This window comes from Cnephaeus nilssonii (assembly GCF_951640355.1).
Source record: "Cnephaeus nilssonii genome assembly, chromosome: 9".
Lineage (NCBI taxonomy): Eukaryota > Metazoa > Chordata > Mammalia > Chiroptera > Vespertilionidae > Cnephaeus > Cnephaeus nilssonii.
This window is the reverse complement of record NC_137080.1, coordinates 94,598,448-94,607,807: the sequence shown is the minus strand read 5'-3', so window position 1 is coordinate 94,607,807 and position 9,360 is coordinate 94,598,448. Positions and strand designations below refer to the sequence as shown.

General features: G+C 40.9%; 1 pseudogene across 1 annotated transcript; it reads right to left on the bottom strand.

Moving 5' to 3' along the window:
• Window positions 1-459: 459 nt before the first annotated feature.
• Window positions 460-984, bottom strand: LOC307105769 (small acidic protein-like; annotated as a pseudogene). Its single transcript has one exon. The product of its transcript is annotated as a small acidic protein-like (transcript).
• Between the last annotated feature and the right edge of the window lie 8,376 nt (window positions 985-9,360).

The following is a 9,360-nucleotide window of genomic DNA, read 5'->3' as shown; positions in this document are numbered from 1 at the left end:
CAAGCCTCCTGCTTGCTCAGTGGCTGCCGCCATTTTTGTTGGGATTTATTTATCTTCTATAATTGAAACTTTGTAGTCTTGAGTGGAGGCCTGGGCCTGCCAGGGTGTGCGGAAAGCTTGGCTTCCTCCATTGCTGGGGAAACCCAAGCCTCCTGCTCGCTCCATGGCCGCAGTCATCTTGGTTTGGTTAATTTGCATACTCGCTCCTGATTGGCTGGTGGGCATGGCTTGTGGGTGTAGTGGAGTGATGGTTAATTTGCATATTACTCTTATATTAGGTAGGATTTTATACAACTCTTACACTTTATAAAATTGATTTTAATCATGCCCAGAAAAGTGTAACCCATGGCATTGAAAGCAAATACTCTTTGTGATTACTTAAAAGGGCCTTTTTAAAAATTATAACGCAAAGGCCTGTGCTCTATAAGTTGTCCTCCACTGTGCGTTATAACAATAAGGCTACCTTTTAATACAAAGACTAAGTGTTTGGGAGTTATGAACCACTGGATTTAACAAGTTGCTTTTTGCATCTTTTTTGTTTTGGGGATCCTCCACTTCACCAGGGTGCTCAGGAGCCTGGAGTTCTTCAGAAGATTCCTTTTTCTCTGACTCTGAGTCACTTTCAGAGTCATCTGGGCTTTCAGGATCAGGTGAATCATCATCATCATCATCATCATCATCACCATCTCCGCCACATCACCTTCTCCATCATGATCTTCTACCTCACTGACGCCAAGTCCACAGTGTCTTCGCTATCTTCCTGACAATTTACTGTCCATACTTTGCTGATGCTGAGACTCCAGCTCTTCATTAATTTTCTTGTCTTCTTCCCCTGTTCAGGAGTGAGAAGTTGATTTGTGATCTCCTATAACAAGACGACCAGTATGTTCTTTCTTTCCTGTGCCCATAAGTCTCAAGAACTTTTGTTTTCTTTCTTCATTACCTAAGTCTGCTGCCTCCCAATTGCTAGATCCAAGATCGTCGCCTGGGGAGGTTGAATGCTTCACCCCTGTAGACAGGACTCCTCGGCAGGCAGCACTCATTGTTGCGGGGACCCAGACTGCCAATGCCAAACCGACTCACTGTTCTCCTCAGCCCGGCACCAGCAGCCTGCAACCTGCCTCCGGACCAAGCAGTGCCACTCCAGAACGCAGAGCCCTCAAGGATATGTTTCTTTATTGATTTTTTTTAGAGAGAGAGAAAGGGAGAGGGAGAGAGAGAGAAACATCAATTGGTTGCCTCCTGTATGCACCCTGATCCAGGATTGAACTTGAAACCTAGTTATGTGCCCTGACGGGGAAGTGAACCTGCCACCTTTTGGTGTACGGATGACTGAGCCACACCAGCCAGGACACTGTTTTTTTATATCTCATCTTTTTGCTGCTTTGTTTCTCCCTTACTTTCTTCTTTTCTGTCCAACAGATTTTTATAGTATACCATTTGAATTTTTTTCTTTTTAAAAGTTCTTTTCTTGATGTTTTAACTTTTTAAAGCTATAGTCTTAGTGTTTGCTCCAGAGATTATATGCATCTTAATTATCACAATCAACTTCAGATTAATATTAATTTAATTCCAGCAACATACTTAAGCCTATTGCTCCAATACAGTTCTATGCATTCTCACTATCATGTGATTGTCACATATGTCTTCTACATATGTGATAGGCTCAACAATTTTGTGTTACACGTATTGCTTTACAATCATGTATCTATGGAAGAAGTTGAAAAAGGAAAGGAGAAGCATATTTAAAGTGTCTTTTACATAAGCATGCACATTTACCAGTTCTGGTATTCTTTATTTCTTCCATGCACTCAACTTATCATCTAGTATTGTTTCCTTCCTCCAACGTAGCTCTATTGTTACCCCAACTCCTTTGAGCTATCACTACCATATGTTACTGTATGAGCTATAAACCCCAAAATAGTCTTATAATTATTTTTGACTTTTAAATAAATTTCAAAAGGAAACCAACAGATATATGAAAAGGTGCTCAACATCACTAATCATCAAAAAAATGCCAATTAAAACCACAATGAGATATCATCTCACATCAGATAGGATGACCATTATAAAAAAATTACCAAAGACAACAAGTGTTGATGAGGACATCCAGAAAAGAAAACCCTAGTACACTGTTGATGGGAATGTAGATTGGTGTGGCCACAATGAAAACAGTAAGAAGATTCGTCAAAATGTTTAAAATAGAGCTAACAAATGACCTTGAAATTCCTCTTCTGAGTATATATCCAAAGGAATTTAAATTAAGATCTTGAAGTGATAGCTGCACTCCCATGTTCATTGTAGCATCATTCGAATAGCCCAGACATGGAAGCAACCTAAATGTCTATTGATAGATTAATGGATAAATAAAATGTGGTAAATACATACAATGAAATATGATTCAGTCTTTTAAAAGGAGGAAAACTGCCCCTTATTGGTGGTTAGAACATTGGCCTGGGCACCGAAAGTTCATGGGTTTGATTCCTGATCAAGGGAATGTACCTGGGTTGCAGGTTCAATCCTCCAGGCACATGCAGGAAGCAACCAAACCAAACAATGTCTCTCTCACATGTATGTTTCTTTCTCCCCACCTTCTCTTTCTCTTGTGTGCATGTACCCTTCCCCCACTTCCACTCTCTCTCTAAAAATCAATGGGGAAAAAATTCTCAGGTAAGGATTAACCAAAAAAAACCACATAATACATTTTTTTCCAATTTTTTTTATTAAGGTATTATATGTGTACATATCTTACCATTGCCCCCCCCCACTCCCATATATGCCCTCACCCCCCAGAGTTTTGCATCCATTGGTTATGTTTATATGCATGCATACAAGTCCTTTGGTTGATCTCTTATCTTCCCCACCTCTCCCTGACCTTCCTGCTGTAATTTGACAGACTGTTTGATGCTTTACTGCCTCTGTATCTATCTTTTTGTTCAAGTTTATAATGTTCTTTATTATACATAAATGAGTGAGATCATGTGGTATTTTTCTTTCATTGACTGGCTTATTTCACTCAGCATAATGTTCTCCAATTCCATCCAGGGTGCTGCAAATGGTAAGAATTCCTTCTTTTTTATGGCAGCATAGTATTCCATTGTGTAGATGCACCATAGTTTTCTGACCCAGTCATCTGCTGATGGGCACCTAGGCTGTTTCCAGACCTTAGCTATTGTAAATTGTGCTGCTATGAACATAGGGGTGCACATATCCTTTCTTATTGGTGTTCCCAGTTTCTTAGGATATATTCCTAGGAGTGGGATTACTGGGTCAAATGGGAGTTCCATTTTCAGTTTTTTGAGGAAACTCCATACTGTTCTCCACAGTGGCTGCACCAGTCTGCATTCCCACCAGCAGTGCACGAGGGTTCCTTTTTCTCCGCATCCTCGCCAACACTTGTCATTTGTTGATTTGTTGATGATAGCCATTCTGACAGGTGTGAGATGATACCGCATTGTTGTTTAGATTTGCATCTCTTGGATAATTAGTGACGTTGAGCATGTTTTCATGTGTCTCTTGGCCTTCCTTCTGTCTTCTTTTGAAAAGATTCTATTTAGGTCCGTTGCCCATTTTTTTATTGGATCATTTATCTTCCTTTTATTAAGTTGTATAAGCTGCCTGTAGATGTTGGAGATTAAACCTTTATCAGTGATACCATTTGCAAATATGTTCTCCCATGCAGTGGGCTTTCTTGTTGTTTTGTTGATAGTTTCTTTTGCTGTAAAAAAGCTTTTTATTTTGATGTAGTCCCATTTGTTTATTTTCTCTTTAGCTTCCATTGCCCTAGGGGCAGTATTGGTGAAGAAGTTCTTTTGGCATATGTCTGAGATTTTGCTGCCTGTGGATTCCTCTAGTATTTTTATGGTTTCCTGTCTTATGTTTAAATCCTGTATCCATTTTGAGTTTATTTTTGTGTATGGCATAAGTTGGTGATCTAGCTTCATTTTTTTGCATGTATCTGTCCAATTTTCCCAACACCGTTTATTGAAGAGACTGTCTTTATTCCATTGTATGTTCATGCCTCCTTTGTCAAATATTAATTGTGCATAGTGGTTTGGGTCAATATCTGGATTCTCTATTCTGTTCCATTAATCTATATGTCTGTTCTTGTGCCAGTACCAGGCAGTTTTGAGAATAGTGGCTTTGTAATACAGCTTGAAATCTGGTATTGAGATCCCTCCTACTTTAATCTTCTTTCTCAGGATTGCTGTGGCTATTCGGGGTCTTATTTTACTCCAGATGAATTTTTGGAGAGTTCTTTCAAGGTCTGTGAAATATGCCGTTGGTATTTTAATGGGTAGTGCATTGAATCTATAGATTGCTTTGGGTAGTATGGACATTTTAATGATGTTGATTCTACCAATCCATGAACATGGTATGTTCTTCCATCTGTTTACGTCTTCCTCTATCTCTTTTTTCAGTGTCCTGTAGTTTTCCATGTATAGGTCTTTTACCTCCTTAGTTAAGTTTATTCCTAGGTATCTTAATTTTTTTGGTGCAATGGTAAATGGGATTGCCTTTTAAGTCTCTCTGTCTGTAAGTTCCCAATTGGTGTATAGAAAGGCCATAGATTTCTTGGCGTTAATTTTGTATCCTGCTACATTGCCCAATTCATTTATTAAGTCTATTAGTTTTTTGACGGAGTCTTTCGGATTTTTTATGTACAATATCATGTCGTCTGCAAATAAAGACAGCTTTACTTGTTCTTTTCCAATTTGGATGCCTTTTATTTCTTCTTCTTGTCTAATTGCAATGGCTAATACTTCCAGTACTATGTCAAACAGGAGTGGTGAGAGTGGGCATCCCTGTCTTGTTCCTTTTCTGAGGGGAAATGTTTTGAGTTTTTGTCCATTGAGTATGATGTTTGCTGTGGGTTTATCATATATAGCTTTTATTATGTTGAGGTATGAGCCTTCTATTCCCACCTTGTTGAGAGTTTTTATCAAGAAAGGGTGTTGGATTTTGTCAAATGCTTTTTCTGCATCAATTGATATGACTATGTGATTTTTATCTCTCAATTTGTTTATGTGATGTATCACGTTTATTGATTTGCGGATATTGTACCATCCTTGCATTCCTGGGATAAATCCTACTTGGTCATGGTGTATGATCTTTCTGATGTACTGCTGGAGCCGATTTGCTAGAATTTTGTTGAGGATTTTGGCATCTTTGTTCATGAGGGATATTGGTCTGTAATTCTCTTTCATTGTGTTGTCTTTATCTGGTTTTGGTATTAGGGTGATGCTGGCTTCATAGAAGGAGCTTGGAAGTGTTCCTTCCTCTTGAATTTTTTGGAATAGTCTGAGGAGGATAGGTTTTAGTTCTTCCTTGAATGTTTGGTAAAACTCTCCTGTGAAGCCGTCAGGCCACGGGCTTTTGTTTGCCGGAAGCTTTTTGATGACTGCTTCAATTTCGTCCATAGTTACTGGCCTATTGAGCTGTTTAGATTCTTCCTGATTGATTTTTGGAAGGTTATATTTTTCTAGGAATATGTCCATTTCCTCCAGGTTGTCCATTTTGTTGGAATAGAGTTGTTCGTAGTATTTTGTAACAATCCTTTGTATCTCAGCGGGGTCTGTTGTTATTTCACCTCTAGCATTTCTGATTTTGTTTATTTGGGTCCTCTCTCTTTGCTTCTTGGTAAGCCTGGCTAGAGGTCCATCAATCTTGTTTATCCTTTCAAAGAACCAGCTCTTGGTTTTGTTGATCTTTTTTTGTATTGTTTCTTTGGTCTCTATGTCATTTATCTCCGCTCTGATCTTTGTTATTTCCTTCTTTCTGGTTACACTGGGCTTTTCTTGCTGCTCTTTTTCTAGCTCTTTGAGTTGTAGGGTTAGGTAATTTATTACCATTGTTTCTTGTTTTTTGCAATAGGCTTGTAGAGGTATGAACTTCCCTCTCAAGACTGCTTTCGCTGTGTCCCATAGATTTTAGATTGTTGTGTTTTCATTGTCATTTGTTGCCATGATGTTTTTTATTTCTTCCTTGATCTCTCTGGTGACCCAGTCCTTGTTTAATAGCATGCTGTTTAGTCTCCATGTGTTTGATTTCTTTGGATTGTATTTATTGTAGTTGATTTCCAGTTTTATGCCACTGTTATCTGAGAAGATGCTTGATATAATTTCTATCGTCTTGAATTTGAAGAGACTTTGCCTGTGACCCAGCATATGGTCTATCTTTGAAAATGACCCATGTGCACTTGAGAAGAATGTATATTCTGTGGCTTTGGGGTGAAATTTTCTGAAGATGTCAATTAATTCCATCTGGTCTAGTGAGTCATTTAGGATTGCTGTTTCTTTGCTGATTTTTTGTTTAGAGGATTTGTCCAATGGTGATAGTGGGGTATTAAAGTCTCCTACTATGATTGTATTGCTATTAATCTCTCCCTTGATATCCTCCAGGAGTTTTTTTATGTATTTGGGTGCTCCTATATTGGGTGCATATATGTTTACCAGAATTATTTCTTCTTGTTGGATTTCTCCCATTAGTATTATGAAGTGGCCTTCCTTATCTCTTGTTATGGCATTTACTTTGAGGTCTATTTTGTCAGATATAAGTATTGCTACCCCAGCTTTTTTTCATTTCCATTTGCCTGAAAGATATTTTTCCATCCCTTCACTTTCAATCTGTGTGAGTCTCTTGTTCTGAGGTGGGTCTCTTGTAGACAGCATATAAATGGGTCATGTTTTTTTATCCATTCAGCCACTCGATGTCTTTTGATTGGAGCATTTAGTCCGTTTACATTTAAAGTTATTACTGAAAGGTATTTGTTTGTAGTCATATCTATTTTTGTGTCTGTATTCCTTCTTACCTGTTTATTTCTTCTTTTTACAGTATTCCCTTTAGCATTTCTTGCATTGTTGGTTTGGTGGTGATAAACTCCCTGAGCCTTTTTTTGTCTGCGAAGCTCCTGATTTCCCCTTCAATTTTGATTGATAGTCTTGCTGGATATAGTATTCTTGGATTCAGTCCTTTGCTTTGCAACACTTTGTATACCTCCTTCCATTCACTTCTAGCTTGTTGTGTTTCTGTGGAGTAATCATTTGACAATCTGATGGGTGTTCCTTTGTAGGTAACTCTCTGTCTCTCTCTTGCCGCCTTTAAGATTCTCTCTTTATCATTTATATTTGCCATTGAAATTATGACATGTCTTGGTGTGGGTCTTTTGGGGTTGATCCTGCTTGGGACTCTCTGTACTTGCGTAACTTTTATCTTTCCCATATCCAGGAAGTTTTCTGTCATTATTTCTTCAAATAGATTTTCTAATCCCTGCTGCTCTTCTTGTCCTTCTGGCAGCCCTATTATACGCATGTTACTTCGTTTCATGTTGTCCCGAAGCTCCCTTAGGCTTTCCTCCTGCTTTTTAATTTTTTTCTCCAATTGCTGTTCATATTGAGCTTGTTTCTGTACCTGATCTTCTAACTCACTAATTCGGTCCTCTGCTTCTTGTAGTCTACTGTTCAAACATTCCATGGTGTTTTTGATTGTAGCTATATCACTTTTCATTTCTTCCTGATTCTTGCATAAGTTGTTGATTTTCTCATCCATCCGATGTATAAATTCCACGACCATTACTCTGAACTCCTTTTCGGTCATGTTGCAAGCTTCAGTTTCACTAATTTCCTTTCTTTCCGACTCCACATTTTCTTTCCTCTGTGAGTTATTTCGTTTCCCCATTCTGGCTATCGCCAGAAAGCTCAAGCTTCCATTTGTGTGGACCTGGGCCATGTGCTGTGGGGACTTCGCTCCCCCCAAGTTTCACTGAAGTGCTCTGACACTAGGACGTGTGGCTACCTTTGGTTGGTGGGAACCAGACTTGCCCAGGGTCAGTATCCCCAGTTTTCTGTGTGGTCTCGTGAGCACACTTAGAATCAGGGGCCCTGTCTGCACCACACTGTTGGTATGTGCCGAAAATGAGATCCTTAGCATGTGCCAGGAGTCAGAGTTTCCCTGGGTCTGCACCAATAATCAAGTGTCAGAGTCTCTGTTGCCTCGTGCGGTTTCTCGTTGAGAATCAGGGTCCCTGTGTGTGCATGCACCAACAATTGGGGTCCCTGGCTCTTAGTGTGAATGTGCTGTGAGTCAGGGATCCCAGGCAGCTGTGTCCAGCGTGCCAAATTCCCTGAAGTGGAGCTGTGTCCTGTGTGTGCTCTCTCTACTGAGCCAAACCGGCTGGGGCTTCACACACTCTCAAATTCCTGAAGGTGAGCTGCCTCCGTGCACTCTTCCAGATTCCCCGAAGCGGGTGGAGTCTGTCCTGCGCGCCAAATTCCCCAAAGGGGAGCCCTCTGTGCACACTGTCAGATTTCCCCGAAGGGGAGCTGCTTCTGTCCCGCGCGCCAAATTCCCTAAGGGGGAGCGTGTCCCTGTGCAAAGCTCTGCAGCTTGGGCGAGGGGCGGGTCTATCAGTTACTTTGGCGCTATGGCGAGGCTAAGGGCGCTCTGCAGCTTGGTCGAGGGTGGGTCTATCAGTTACTATGGCGCTATCCGCGCGCCTGCGGGGAGGGGGATAGGCTCTTTGACTCATGAAATCTGCCTGAAAGTCTGGATTCTTGTTGTTTGTTGGTCTGAAGTTGTGATAGCAGTTCTCTGTCTGCAGTGGCTGCAGGGTCCTGGTTTGTGTCAGAAGCCAGGATCCGAGTCTCAGGCAGCTCTGTTTCTCAAGATGGTGTGGTCTCTGCGTCCGCACCAGCTGCCGAGAAGTGTCCGCTTTGTGCGCGGGGCTCCACCGTCTAGGACTGCCCGGTTAGGCAGCCCCTTGGAAGACCTGCAGAATCTAACTGACCCTAGCTCATACACACACACACGCCACACACGTCTACACTCTCCTCTATGGGTTCCTCACTCACACTGTCTCTCTCCCTACCTTCCTGCCGGTCGCCATCTTTTTCTCTACCCATAATACATATTTTTTAAAAGATGAGGAAAACCTGCATTTGATACAACATGGATGAACCGGGAGGATACTATGCTGAGTGAAACAAAACAGATACAGAAAGACAAACACTGCATAACACCACTTATATTAGAAATCTAAAGTAGTCAAATTCATAAAAACAGAGAGTAGAGTGGTAGTTTTCAAAGGCTAGAGAGAGGAGGAAATATAGAGATAGTAGAGGCCCAGTGCACAAATTCGTGCATGGGTGGTTGGCTAGCCAGCCACACCCCTGATGGGTTGGAGGGTGCAACCAGGGGTGGTTCCAGGTGGGGGATTGCCATTCCAATTGCTTGGCTTTTATATATATAGATCATCAAGTCACAATGCCACATTTTACTGGACTAAATTAAGGTGTGTTCCTCCCTTTCCTGGCATGTACCTGCTGTGGTAATCACGAGGCTGGAGTTTGCTGTGTAAATTCC